Source organism: Mesocricetus auratus, unplaced genomic scaffold (genome assembly GCF_017639785.1).
Source record: "Mesocricetus auratus isolate SY011 unplaced genomic scaffold, BCM_Maur_2.0 Super-Scaffold_4256, whole genome shotgun sequence".
NCBI lineage: Eukaryota > Metazoa > Chordata > Mammalia > Rodentia > Cricetidae > Mesocricetus > Mesocricetus auratus.
The window spans coordinates 83640854-83655590 of record NW_024429182.1 but is presented as its reverse complement, the minus strand read 5'-3'; positions in this window follow the sequence as shown (position 1 = coordinate 83655590).

Here is a 14737-nt window from a genome sequence, read left to right as displayed (position 1 = left end):
CCTGTGCTACTTGAGAACATATTTAAGATGGGTGTAACACTGTATGTTTTTAATCCCAGCACTTAGGAGCCAGAGGTAGAGGGATCTCTATGAGTCTGAAGCCATCCTGGTCTACATACTGAGTCCCAGTCCTGCCAGGGCTACATATGAAAACATTAAAAATAGACAATAAACAAAACATCCTAAATTAATGAATTAAAGAATGGCTTATTTCTGGGTCATACCTTTACCTCCATTTTGAACACTGTTGTCAAATTCTAAGGATAGCGTCCTGTGGACGTGTACTGTGCAACACAAGGAACTGTGTTCCCTCCTTTCTGACCTAGGACAGCTGCACAAGGAAGGGCCTGGGTCTGGTCCTTCCTTGAACATTCTGTCTATTACAATTAACTGTTGTAGGCTCTGGTCTTCAAATACTGCCCATCCTTCTACTCGGGTGCCTTTCTTCTTCCCACTGGCCTCCAGCTGCCCCTGTCTCTAGTAGACACATGCACAGTGCACCAACAGGAACTCCCTGGATAGTGTAACTAACTACAACAAAATGTGCACACTCCAGATCACTGGTCAGGCTCTTATGTTCTCATGCCTACACTCAGGAACAAAGCAACTGGGGACACTAGCAGGCTAGGGAAAAAGCAAGGTCCAGGTAGAGCAAGGAGATGCAGTTGACCTAGGTTCAATGAAGCTTGGCTGAGGATATGAGCACTGGAGTGGGTGGTATGAGTTGGGGGTGGGGGCAACAAGCCCCAGTGTCAGATATTACTGGAGGTGGAACACAGGCTGACCAGAGCTTAATTCAATCCTGAGCCTAAGTCAGCTGGCTGGAGAGATGGCTCAGCATTTGCTGATGGGAAAGCATTTGCTGCATGCGTGTTAAGGACCAGATCTCAGATCCCCAGCACCCAGGTAAATGTCAGGAGGGTGTGGTGGCCTGCCTGTAATCTTGACTTGGGGCAGACAGGGACAGGGAATGCTCAAAGCAAGCTGGGTTCAAGTGAAAGTTCTTGCCTCAAAACAGAAGGTGGGAAAGTGATGACGTCACCCAACATCAACTTCTGGCCTCAACACACATGCACATGGACATCCATCCACATGTCTTCCCACCTGTGTATGAGCACGCCTACACACACTACACACACAGTCACTACACACAAAGGGGGAGAGGGAGGGGGGAATCCACCATCACTGCCTCAGCTTCTGACAGGTGAGCTGGCACTAAGGACTTTGTCCCAGGGTGACTGGAAGGGATGCAAAGTGAGCCATCTGATCAGAGGTCAGGCCTGGTATCTCAAAACCCTGAACACCTCACCGCCTTGGTGATGAGCCTTCTGTTTATTACTTTTACATGGAAGACGGAGTGAGTAAAAGGTCTCCCCTCCCAAGCTCAGCCTTGAGTCACACCAAAGGCTTAGACCGAGTCTGGGGAGACCAGCCTGCCTAGTCATCTTTCCCAGGGGAAACCCCAGCCTCAGACTGGCCACAAAGTTCTGCCTGCCCTGCCACTCAGGCCTGGGAATTAACAAGCCCAGCCCATCCAAATTAACCTTCTCTAGGCATCTGCCTTTAGTTAAAGGCACAGCTCCTCTCCGCGGCTCAGAACATCAGCCGTAAACAGTGCATCTGCATGGCGCATGGTGTCGTTTAAAAATAGCTCAGGCTTGGGAACCACATTTTCCTGCCCTGGGAGTTCTTGGAATAGGAGAAAAAGCATCTTTGGCGGATTTAGCCCTCTAGCACGCCTCCCCAGTGAACCATCCTTGGTCTCAGGGCCCTAGACAAGAGCAAGGTGCCATGCTGGCGCAGTTCCGCAAACAGCCACGAGGTGGCGCCAGGGAAGCCTTCTGTGTCCTATGGGCCCTGGGGCCCCCACACTGCAGTCCTGGCTCGCCCACCCCTGGGCCCGGGAGCTGGCTGCGGGCAGCGGCTTGGCAAGCTAGAGCTGGGGGCGGACGACGGGTGGTGTGGGGTTTCAACCTCCCTGGAGGGCCCTCACTGCTGCTGTGTGCTGAGCAAACGTTCGGGCCTGATGTCGGCAACATGCGGAACCAATTTGCAAGGGAACTCAGCAGCCAAACCAGCCACCTTTGGGCGGGAGGCAGGATCCCTGTCGCCCCCCAGGGGGCTCAGGGTCTCCTGTTTGGAAAACCAGAGGCCTCATTATGCTGAGGCACAAGGCCAGCCCAACTGAACGTATGGAGCTCCAGGGGTGGAGAGGGTGAGCTCACCTGCCCTGGGCAGGACAATTTAACTCAATTAACTCAGGACTCAGTTGTCATGTTTCATAAACTACCTATCATTGAGGCCATCATCCAGGGTCCCAATCTTTAAGGAGTGCTAAGACATCGCTAGAATAAACTAGAAACACAACATAAGTCCAGGACACCCACACAAAGTAACCTGACTCCTCAGCTACTCCAGGGCACTTATGCACAGAATCTTAGAAAGCAAGGCCATGGGGCCTACACCAGAGCTTTCCCCAGTGCAGACAGCAGAAGCAAAATGAATGAAAGGATTTCTTTTGACTCACTGCTCCAGGGTCGATCATGGCACAGTAGTGAGAGTCGCAGACACTTGAGGGGCCTGGTCACTTTATGTCCACAATCAAGAAGCAAAGAACAGCGATTGAATGCTCGCCTCTCTGTCTCCATTTCATGCAATCTAGGAATCTCAAACAGGGAATGGTTCTGCCCACAGTGGGTGAGTTTGTGCATCTCCACAAACACAATCAAGATAGTTTCCCACAGGCTTGCCCAGAGGCTTATCTTCCAGGTGAGTCTAGGCTCTGTCAAGACGAGAACACTAAACAGCACACTATGTGATTGCTGGGCAGCTATGTTGATTAACTGTCAGTCAAAATGCTACACCCCACCCATCAATCTTCTAAAGAAGTCAATTTTCAACCTGCTAAAGGCAAAGCCTAATCTTAACTTTGCAAGAGACAGGTGTAGAATGGATTCCAAGTTCAAGACCAGCTTAGGGAATTTACACTCTTGCTTCAAAAAAGAAAATGAAAAACAGGAATGGGAAGTGTAGTTCAATGGTAGAGTACAAGACCATGGATTCTACCTACAGTTCCACCAAAACCAAAAACCAAACAAACAAGACAGTAAGTCCTCATTTCCTTCCAAGCCAAGCGGCAGTCCCACTGATGCTTGTCCCAGAGCCAGCCAGACCTACCTTCCCTTCAGCCAGCTGCCTGCTTCGGCCACCTCCCATGACTGCTAGACTGCCTCCCAATTGCTTCCTTGGGCAGACTGATGCAGGGAGTGATCAGGCCTGCTCCTCTGGCCCTAACCATAGGTGTAGCTGACACTGAGAACCAGCCAGGATTCATTTGCTCTTTCCTTAATTAAGGGAAACCATGGAAGGCCCCAGAGAGTTGATGTTGAGTAAAGCCCACAGATCAGGGTCAAGGAATCACAAACACAAAAGTAAAATAACATCAGGGCGTGACATTGCTGGGCAAGCTTCAGCAGGTGTCAGGGAGGTGTCTGAGACACATTGATGGCTAAAGCCGTCTGCATGGAGACAGAAGAGCTTGTGAAAACCATGGGTCTGCTGAGGGGCTGTGGCTGTCTTTGAGCCACCTAACACAGGAGAGATGAGCTTGGGATAAGCTGTAGAGGCTGTGCTATTGATGGGAGCCTTGCTTTTTAGAGAAACTGCTGGATGGCGGGGAAGGGGTGTGAAAGGGTTGAAAGCCTGTAGGGCATTGAGCTTGCATGAAGTTGGTGATAAGGGAAGACCAATGGGGGTGTCCTGTCCCTCCAACCTGGAGAGGAAGGGTATATGACCCATACTCTGGGCAGCCCTTTGGGCTTGATGATAAAGGAAAGAAGGGAAGACTCCAGGAGTCAAGAGAACCTGAAATGAGGCTTCCTTGTCCTTGGTGATAAGACTGTTCCCACCACACCACATTCTAGAAAATAATCAATGGATTTCTTGGGTTGACAATGTGTAGTATTTTTGCGTTCAGAATACCCATAGAAAGGAAAAGCTGGGTCTGTTGTGAGGGAAGCAAACTTAGGTAGGGTACTCTGACTCCTTCCCTTAACCTCACAGTCAGGTTGTACCAAGATCTGGTCATGGAGACAAGCCCCATGGAGCATGTGTTGCAAATATGTGTGCTGCATCAAGAATGGAGGGGACTGTCAGGCCATGGCCTCAGCAGGACTCTGCCTTGGTAGACAGGGTTTGCAATTCAGAGACAACAGGAAACATGACACTTTATACAGTTCTTCATTTAAATGTACAAGCATAATCCTCCTGGTGCTGTGTCAGGTGAGCAAGAAAAGGCTGATATCCTAGACACAGGCATATGGAGACTGGGAGAGCTGTGGAGCAATATCACTGGGATGGAAGTTTCAGCCTCCAAGGAGGCCAGAGGATGAGAGGCAGCATGACTGACTGGCTGCAACAGGGAGTTCATTTTGACAAACCAGGATTAGTGTTGAATTGTGAGGCATGTGACCCTGAACAAGCCAGGTCCTGTCACCTCTTTTTCTCAGCTATAATACATGGATACTAATTTGTCCTGTCAAGCAAATCATGGAGGTGTTGACACTCCATAATGCAGAGAGTATGAGAATGAGAGGCCTTGATATTTTCCCACAGGGACTCTGAACACAGAACCAGGATGATAACTCAGGAGCCTTCCTCAGAGCTCAGGAAGCAAGAGGCACTTGTCATTTCTTCCCTCCCCACCAGGCTGTCTCTGTGTCCTGTAACAGATATGACCTGTGAGTGATAAGTGCCTTCATTTCCTCACCACCTGCCACCAGGTTACAAGTGTCTAGTGGAATGCAAGCCATGGCTCTGGGTGCTTCTGCCCTGTCATTTGTATGTCCTCCAAATGCTCTTCCTTTATTATTGCTTTTGTGGGGGGAGGATGGGGGAAGGAGGGTAAGCTAACCTTGCACAGCTATGTAGCTGAAGATAACCTTGAACTTGTGGCTTCCTGCCCCTATCTTAACACAGTTTTATGCACTTCGTTGACTTGAACCCAGGCTTTGTGCATGCTGGGCAGGCTTTCTACAAATGGAGCTGTCCCTGCTGTGCCTACCTTATCATCTTAGTCCCATAGTTTGCCATTAGGCATGACTCCAGCTACAGTTTTGGATAGATGCTACAATAGTAACATTCCTCATCTCTGTGATGACAAACAAATCCTCCAAACCTGATAGGTGGCTTTCAGAGGTTTGTTTGGGCTCACAGTTTCTGAGTGCACAGTTAACCATTGTGGGAAAGCAGAAAGCCTTGTGGCTGGAGTTTACAGTACAGTTTTGTTCCCACGTTAGCAAATCAGGAAGCACAGAGCTGTATCAGAAGCAGGCCAGGCTACAATCCTCAAAGTCCTCTGCTAATGGCCTACATCTGGCAGATAGACCTCCTGTCCCAATGATTCCATAACCACCAGTAAGTATGCCACCAGCTGGGAACCAAGTGCTGAATCATATGAGTCTAATGAGAACATTTCTGGTGCAAACTCCATAATAATGTACTTCACCAGTTAAGAGTGTTCACTTCCACCAGTCATGGCAACCGCTGACGGTGGTACCTGCGGCTAGGTTAATGATGAAGACGATGATGCAGGAAGATCATGAGTTCAAGGGTCACACACACACATATATGTGTGTGTGTGTATATATATATATATACATATATATACAGAGAGAGAAAGAGAGAGAGAGAATTTGTTTCTATTTCTAATTCACTAAAAGTTTACTAAGAGAAATGGAATTTGATGGGGCTCAAGTGTTTTTCTGCATCAATGAGGTAATAAAATTGTTTTTCCCATTTGTTCTTTCACATATGAATTACATGTATTGCTTTTAAAATATTAAACCAGAAGGCTGGAGGAGGCTCAATGGTTAATAGCACTGGCTGCCCTTGCAAAGAACCCAGACAGATTTGATTCCCAGGCCCCAAATGGCTGCTCACAGCCTGCAACTCTGGTTCCAAGGGATCCAACACCCTATTTTGACTTCCATGGGCTTTTGCATGCACATGGTAGACATGAACTCGTGCAAGCACACACAATACAAATGAAAATAAATGTAATTAGTGAAGAAATAAATAAAAGATAATGTATTAAACCAACCTTGAATTCCTAAAATAAACCTCCCTTGATCATGATTTATTTCTCTTTAGATACATTGTGGAATTTCATTTGCTCATGTCAAAGATTCTTACATCTGTGCATCAAAGATACTACTCAGATTTTCATTCTTCTCTTTGTCTGCCCATCCCTCCACCCCTCCCACCCACCCTCCTAGCCCTCCTACGCATCCCTCCCTCCCATCCATCCTTCCCTCCCATACCCCCCTCCCTCCCATCCATCTATCCGTCCTATCCCTCTATCCTTCCTATCCCTCTATCCTCTCTTTCTTCCTCCCTTCCTTGTGAAGTATATGTCTTTAAGATCAGGGCAATACTAAAATCTTAAAAGAAACTAGCAGAGCCTGACATTGTTTGTTTCCTTAAATATTTAAGTTTATCAATAACACCTCCAAACCTGCAATTTTCTTTGTGGGAAGAGTTTTAGCCACAAAAGCTCTAGTTATTTTAAAAACTAGGAAATTATTCATAATTTGTACTGTTTTGTAGTCTCCTTGCTAATTTTTAAATTGTCCTTCAAATTAATTGACCAAAACACATGGACACTTTTTGCGGTGCTTCCTATTATCTCTTGCCTTCTTGTTCCTGTTGTCCATGGAGCGTGTAGCCCTTCTTTTCCTCTAGCTCATGATCCTTCTAGGTTTATTGTCCTTTGTATTGACTTTCTTAAGGAAGTGGCTGATGGCTTCTTTGATTTTCCCATTGTGTTCTGCTTCCTAGCTCATTGATTTCCACTTTTTACTGTTTCCGCCTTCTACAAACTTTGACCTAAAAGAGACTTTCAAGCACTTGGGTCCACCTTCCTTCAATGACAACCACATTTGCAAATAGAAACTCTGTTCCCTCTCAGCCTGCTCCCTACCCCCACCCCTACAGGTCTATCAGGTGCTAACTTCCCCGGGACTGTTTTAAAACAGAGTCAGCCTGCCCTGTCATCTATCCAACAACAAGTCATAAAAGCTGACTGCAAATGACATGTTTTTAGGTGAACATGGCCATGCTGCAATACCCTTTCACGCTGGGTAGGAGGCTGGAATTGCACAGAACATTCCCTGGGTCTAACAGGTCAGACCCCTCCCCTGTGCAGCCCAGACACACCTGCTCAGAGTAGCTTTCTGAACAGGTGGAACTCGCATCGTAAGCTACACATCACACTTTCACACTTCAGATGCGGCCCCACACTTACAGGTATTCGTTTCGATCATGTTTATGAGTGCTCTGCTAAAACTGACGTTTGTTTTTCTTGCTAACTCACCATTGCCTCTCTCCACAAACAAGCCCATTGTCTGCTTCTGGCTTAGGCCTGCTGGATGCTCGGCCCCCAAGTCCCCTGGCCTCCATCTGTGTCACTATGGTCTCCTTTCTGTATCTGGTTGTTCTGGTCTTGTCTCCCAGGTCCACCTTCCTGATGAGCTCATTCCTTTGCATTCAGAAGGTGTGCCTCTTCCTTCCGGAGACCCCAGGCTACAGAGGATGAGCACCCCAAGAGAGCAGGACATCCAGATGTGGGCCTCTGCTTGCCCTGATGACTGCGGTCCTTGACGGGAATGGTTCTTCCATGTGTCCTCCTTGCTCTCTGGGTCACATGTCCTCTGACATCCCAGCAGAGACTTAGCCTGAATAGCTTCTTAGTCCAACAACTTGAAGGAACCCTGTGTCATATTCATACCTCACTAAGGACCCTTACCTCACACAGGCATTTCATGAACTATATGCCTCTGTAGATCTCTAGATTCCCACACAACCAATTAAAAAAACAAAATTAAATTACATTAAAAAAGAACACTACTCAAAAAAATGTTTTAGGACATTTGTAGTCTATGGACCCAATTCTCATGGGACAGAAGAGGTACTTACAGGAGATGTTGGAAATAAGGACACCTGCTGGAGGAGTCCCCTCTGTGTTCATGTGACTCACTGGGTATCTCTGGGATTGACTATTGGGATCTAGCTGTCCATAAGCTGCTGCTAGCCTGTGCTTTTCTCTCTCAGACTTAATTCAGGCTGTTTCATGGATGTGGGATAGTTCTCCCAGTAGAAACTCCATGAGGCTCTGGCAAGGCTTGTTTGAGGTTTCCCAGGCATGCTTTTATGTTTACTGCTTCTTCATAAATGGATCCTACAGTTCAAGTCAACCATGGTGTCTGTGATGGCCAATGTGGTGCTGCTGGCCTCCTGGTAGTTCATGCCTCGACTCTCAGCATTTGAGAGCTAGGTATAGGAGGATCAGGAATTCAGTGGTGAATTTGAGGTCAGTTGGGGCTACATGAAAGACTGCTCTTTCAAAAAGTGAAATTAAATGAAACAAAAAATTCAGTTCTCAATGTCGCTGGTCACATAGCCCCAGAACCTGTGACCAGGGACACCTCCCAGCCAGTGCTGGTCTTTTGTTCTCCCAGAAAATCCTGCTAGACAGTGTTGCTCTGTCTGAATCACCACTGACTCACTGTGTGGACATGAAGCTGGCTGTCTCCAGGTCATGGAGCTAACATTCTCCGTCCTGCTCAGTGCTGGGTGGGGCATTGACCTTCTGCATCTGCTTGGAGAAGAAGTAAATCTGTCTTCAGATTTGATAAACATCTGTACTGTGTCAGACCCTCTGCCAGGTGTTTCAAGGAATAGATGAGGGCTGTGCCCTGGGAAGCTCATGTCTAAGGTGGAGGCAGATCATGAAAGTCTGCCACACCTCCCTTGGGCTTAGAACTCGCTGGGGGATGAGCAAAAGGTCTGAGAAACGTCTGGGGTTTCCCCTGGTAGTCCCAGACAATCAGGGAGTCCTAAAAGTGAGGAACTTGAATTTGCAACCATCCCTGGTTGCTGCTAAGTGGCAACCTCATTTTGACTGGCTCAGCCTCTTATTCAATTGACCCAGAGTCACTTGGTGTAGTCTGAAATCTGTCCTCTTTGACTCCAAGCCCAGAACTTTCTCTACCTTTTTACATTGGTAGACAGTTTGAAAAGGCATTTTAGCAAAAGAATACTGGCATGACTATTTTTTGTCAACTTGACACAAACTGCCGTGTCCGCTGCACTGCGCAGCCTGTATTTGGGAATGTGTGGAGGGTGTCGGGATTGATGACACAGAGACCAGTCAACGATGTAAAGAAAACTTTAAGCAGGCCCCAAAAAGGCTCAAGAAAACTTCCCAAGAAAGGCTTCACTCCAGAAAAGCCTCTGCTCCCTGTCTTACCCCTGGCTGGTTCTGCCCTGCCTCCAGAGACTGACTTGGGTGGGTCAGAAGAGGCGGTTAGTCTTTGGAAAAGGTCCAGGTCAGGGCGTTCCTGTAGGCAAGCCCTTTTCAGGAACTTATTGCCAAGGGCATTGTATTGTTTGTAGTAAACATGTTTTTAGTAAACATTGTCTTACAGCTGCCTGGTCCCAGGCTGATGGGGAAGTGGGTCTCTGGCCAAGGTCTGTTGTCCCCACAACAAACCTAGACATACCTAGGACGACAGAATTTCAGTCGAGGAACAGCCTCCATCAGCTTGGCCTATGGGCATGTCCATGGGAGCATTGTTTTGATTGCTGAATTATGCAGAAGGGCCCAGCCTACAGGTGGCAGTGCCATGTCTGAGCGAGTGGGCTTGGACTGTATAAGAAAGGTAGCTGAACAAGCCAGGGGAAGCCAGCCAGTGAGCAGCATCCTCCACAGCCTCTGTTTCAGTTCCCGTCTCCAGGCACCTGTCTTAAGTTCCTGCCCTGACTTCCCTCAGTGACGAAGTGTAACCTAGGAGACTGAATGAACCCTTTTCTAACCACCTTGGTTTGGGTTAGTGTTTTATCATAACAACAGAAAACCAAATTAGAACAGTTCCTAAATGTGTTTGCTTTACTGACAACTGGAAAAATGGCATGAGGGTTAGGAGCAGAGGGCTCGAGTAGGACGTTTGCAGCTGCCCTTTGAGGGCTACACCTTTAACTTCCAGTCTTGCTCTCTGTCTGGCTATCGTTTGCCCACAAAGACCTCTACCCCTTTATACACACAGTGCTTCATTATGTGGGCCACTTAATTACATGCACAAGGTGGAATGAAATTTCATATGTCCATATGGAGTTGCACTAGGCAGTATTTTCATGTTACTTCCAGTCATTGTGTGAAAGTCATAACCTCACTGCCACGTAATTTCTTGGAAATTCACACCTAATACTGTACGAGTAATGCTAAAACCAAAGAAACGTTCTTTACTCCCCCACCCCCACCCCAATCCCTGTACCCTTCCCTCAAAAGCCCAGTTGCTGCTATAGGGAATGCTAAATGCATGGAAAACTCTAGAAGATCTAGGATTCTTAACATAAAACTGATCTTTGTCTCCCAAAGCCAAGGAGGCTAGAGACCTGGGTGTCCTGTTTAGGCCAAGTAGTTTGTGTATGTGTATGTGTGTGGGGGGTACCTTCTCATCCCTGGAGAATTTAGTTTAAAATTAGGTTTTGCTTTACTCTCTAGATTGAGAGAGACAACAAAAGAATGCTAGTGGAGAAAGACCAGGAGGAAGGGGTGAGCAAACCCAAAGCCAGGAGGAAGTAAGGTCGTCTGGAGGCCTGGAATTACCCACATGTGGGTAGCATCCTGGTGGATTTCAATCCACTTACGTGGTGGAATGTAAGCCTGTGAGAGCCTGGGCTGTGTTTATTTAAGTCCAGTAAACATTTACTGTGCTAAAGAGGAGGCTGGCCCTGTGCTAAGTACTGAGGACCTGGAGATGAAGTGAGCACTTCCCCATGTGCAAATGATGGCTGGGGATTTAGGTCAGACACTGGTGTGTGGAGGTAGCATCAACCCCACAGAGAATTTCAGTGGGGATGCGCTTACAATTGGCCATTTTAGCCAGTGGTCATTGTTACTAGGCGGAGGCCATGTGTCATTGTTTCTCTGTCGCTGTGATACAGTCCTATGACCAGGTAAACTTACAGAAGAATGAGTCTACCAGGGTTTACTGTTCCAAAGAGTCAGGAGTTCATCAAGGTGGGAAGGTATAGCAGCAAAGCAGGCATGGCAGCTGGAGCAGGGAGCCCAGACTCACAGTAGCAATCACATGCAGGAAGCAGAGACGGTGAACCTAAAGTCGAGCAAAGCTTTAAATCTCAGAGCCTGCCTGCCCCCGGTGACACACTTGCTCCAGCACCTAACCCTCCCCAGTCGGCAGCACCAACTGGGCACCGAGTCTTCAAAGGCCTAAGAGTATGGGGGACACTTCTCATGGAAAGCAGCACAGCTGGGGGGCTGCAGCACAGATGGGGTGCTGCACTGGTAAAGGTAGTGACAGGACCACACGTTCAGGGGAGAACTCTCAGAGTTCGGAGACCCTGCAGGATGATCAGGAAACAGGGAAGCTGGGCAATGCCAAGGAGAACAGAACACAAGAGCCTCAAGTTCAGGTGACTGACGATTAGATAAACTCATTCACGGGACAGTAGCTTAACCAACGATTTCCAAAACAGGTGAAATTAGCCATCCTCAAACTCTATTACTAGCCTTTAAAAGTGGACAGAGCCGTATCCTATTAAGACTTTCCTTATAGAAACTGATGTTGGAGGACATTTGAGGGCTGGCTACAGTCTGTAGGTATGCTCCAGTGGTTTAAGTGAGAAATGTCCTCCTTAGTCTGAGGCATTTGAGCACTTGATCCTCAGTTGGTGATGCTGTTTGGGAAGGTTAGGTGGTATGGCCTTGCTGGAGGAAGTATGTCAGGGGACAGGCTTTGAAAGTTTAAGGCCTGCCCTCTCCTGATATCTCTCTCTCTCTCAGCTTTGTGACTGCAATTCAAAATGATTTTTCAGCCTCATTCCATTGCCATGCCTGCAGCTTGCTGCCATGCTGGGCTCCTCTTCCTCTGGAACTGTAAGTCCAGATAAACTCTTTCTGCTAGGTTGCCTTGATCAGAGTGTCTTTCACAGCAATGTAACTCACACACATGCTGGAGATGCAGATTTTAAGCTTCCCTCCGGACGGAGAGCCTGTTTTCTCGAAAGATGCCTGCTGAGGCAGAGGAGGTGGGCCAGCCAACTCTGGGATTCACAGTTGTGTAGACTGTGTGAAAGGAGAATGAAAAGAGGAGAAGGAGAAGGAGGAAGAGGAGGAGGAGGAAGAGGAGGAGGAGGAGGAAGAGGAGGAGGAAGAGGAGGCAGAGAGAGTGGTTAAGATGAGGAGGCCTGAGCTGAGGCTGTGCTGCTGGTGCTGTGGAAGCAAACCCAAGCTCTAAAGGAATCATTTTGACATAAGAAAGATCAAGGTCTGTTTTGTGAGCTTTAATCTCAGACTTAGTAGCAGAGATGCTAGAACCATCCTTGTATTACTGTACAGAATCAGACGAGGGCTCCTAGCTAGCCCTCTGCTGCTGCCCTAGTGAAGACGGGTAAGGCCTAGCTCTCAAATTGTCATTTGCTCCCTTGGGAGAAGACAGGTACATGGGAGAGAGACAGCTCTTTGTGGTGACTGCCATGAACCACACTGAAGACTAGCTGCTGCTCAATACAGAGCAGGTGAAGTCAGCATCAAGCTGCCAACAACGCAGGTGGCCCACGTCACCGTCACCCAGGATCATTGGGATGATGGCTTCATCTCTTGAAAAGAATCCTGGAGATTCCTCTGCTGTTTACAAAGCCCTGTCTGTGACAGGCACCGGGGACAACCTGCCCAGCACCTCCCTCTGGGCACTGAGTTTTTCTTGGAACACCAACCTTCATCTACCCAGTCTATATGATAATGAGAGGGGCTGCTTCTGTTTCTTCCTTTTCTGGGCTATGGTGACTGGCTCTGCCACAGTCCTGTAATGTAAGCCAGCCCAAGGAGACTGAATTCCAGTAAATCTGGGATATATATTGGAGAAAGAAAAGACTTTCTTGCTGTTGAACTCAAAGCTTAGCTTACAGAAGTCTGGAACCATGGAGCATTGCCCCATGGGAAGAGAATCCTGAGAAGATGCTCTCCTCAGCAGCAGCAGCAAGACATGGAGACAGTCTCCAGGTAGCTTTTTGGGGACATCTGTATCTAGACAAGCCTGTAGTCACATAGTGTATGTGTGTGTGTGTGTGTGTGTGTGTGTGTATGTATATATGTATGTTTGTATGTGTGGTGTATGTATGTGTATTATATGTATGTGTACTGTATCTGCATGTGTGTGCATGTGCATATATATGGGTATGATTGTATGTATATGTGTGAATATATGCTTGTATATGTATATGTGTATGTACTTATTTGTGTGCATGTATGCATGTATATATGTGTGTTTATGCGTATGTATGTATGCATGTATAGTGCATGCATGTATATGTATATATGTGTTTGTGTTTATGTGTGGGTTTCAGTTATGTAAGTAAGTCACTGATTCTCTAAACCATTTAAGCTGGTTTCTTGTCACTTGTATCCAATAACTTTTAACCTAAATAAAATGATATTTGACTCTACCAGTATTTTATGGTTTTTGCTTTCTTTTGTTTCCAAGGTCTCAGGTGCTTAAATCCAAACCAAGCATTCCACAGATGGCCAATCTGAACACTGACTTCAATTTACATGTCTGGTCTGATTGCTTGGATCTTAATATTGCAGAAATCAATCTATCAATCAATCAGTCATCCATCAATCTTCAGCCTTGTCTAGCAAGTCCTCTTTAGTCTGTCAGCATTAAGGGGTTGCACTGACACACACGGTTCCATTTAATCTCCAAGCAGCCTATTAAAATTTGCAAAGTTAATTTCAGCTCCAAGTTTTGATGGACCCATTTACCTCTTGTGTTCGCCATTTCCCCAGATTTTCTTGTTTAAATTAACTGGACTTTTGCCACCCCTTGCAGCAGAGTTGCAAAAATAGAGAGCCCCAGATATCACACTCAGTTTGGCAGGCATTTGAAATTCAACAGCCCGCAAGCCGATCCAGTTTCTGGGCTGTATTTATAGCTGCAGATTTATCCCCATTGGTGCGTCTTATCTGACACAGTTTAAGGTCCAAAGCCACTTATGTTTTCCACAGCCTTGTCTAGGGCAGGTATTCTTGGCTCATACACCCCATCGTATCCACAACCTGCCTTCCTGGCACCTGTGGAAGTCCTGGTTACCTCTGTGAGTTGAGACTCCAAGGAGCTAGGGTCTGAGCATAGGGAACCGTGACTGATTGTGAGTTTACTTACTTCCCCAGTGGCCTGAGTCCAGGCATTCAGCAGGTGTTAGTCTTTTCAACATTCACAAACAAGTAGCTTTCCCAAGCAAATTAACTTCTTTAAGATGGGCAATAATTGCACGTGGTTCTATGAGGATATTTATCCAAATATAGAATATGATTACTTTCTGCAATTAAATGAATTCTAATTTCCCTGTGAGCCATGACAGCAGGACAGTGTGTCATGGCTGAACAGCTGGCTTATCCCCGGCTCAGGATTTCAACTGTTCTTGGATAATCATACGATTCTTTGGATTTTTTTCCTCTGTATTAATTTTCCCACCTGTCTGTACAACCCATTAATAATGATATCATTACTTCTTTAATTTCCAAAGGGTACCTGCATTATTCATTGGGCAACTGATAGAAAGAATCCCAACACACCATTTCCTATGATATTAGGATATGATGTACATCTTTCTATCTAATCGTTTACAAAGGGAGTACTGAGGGTTTACAAAAGTT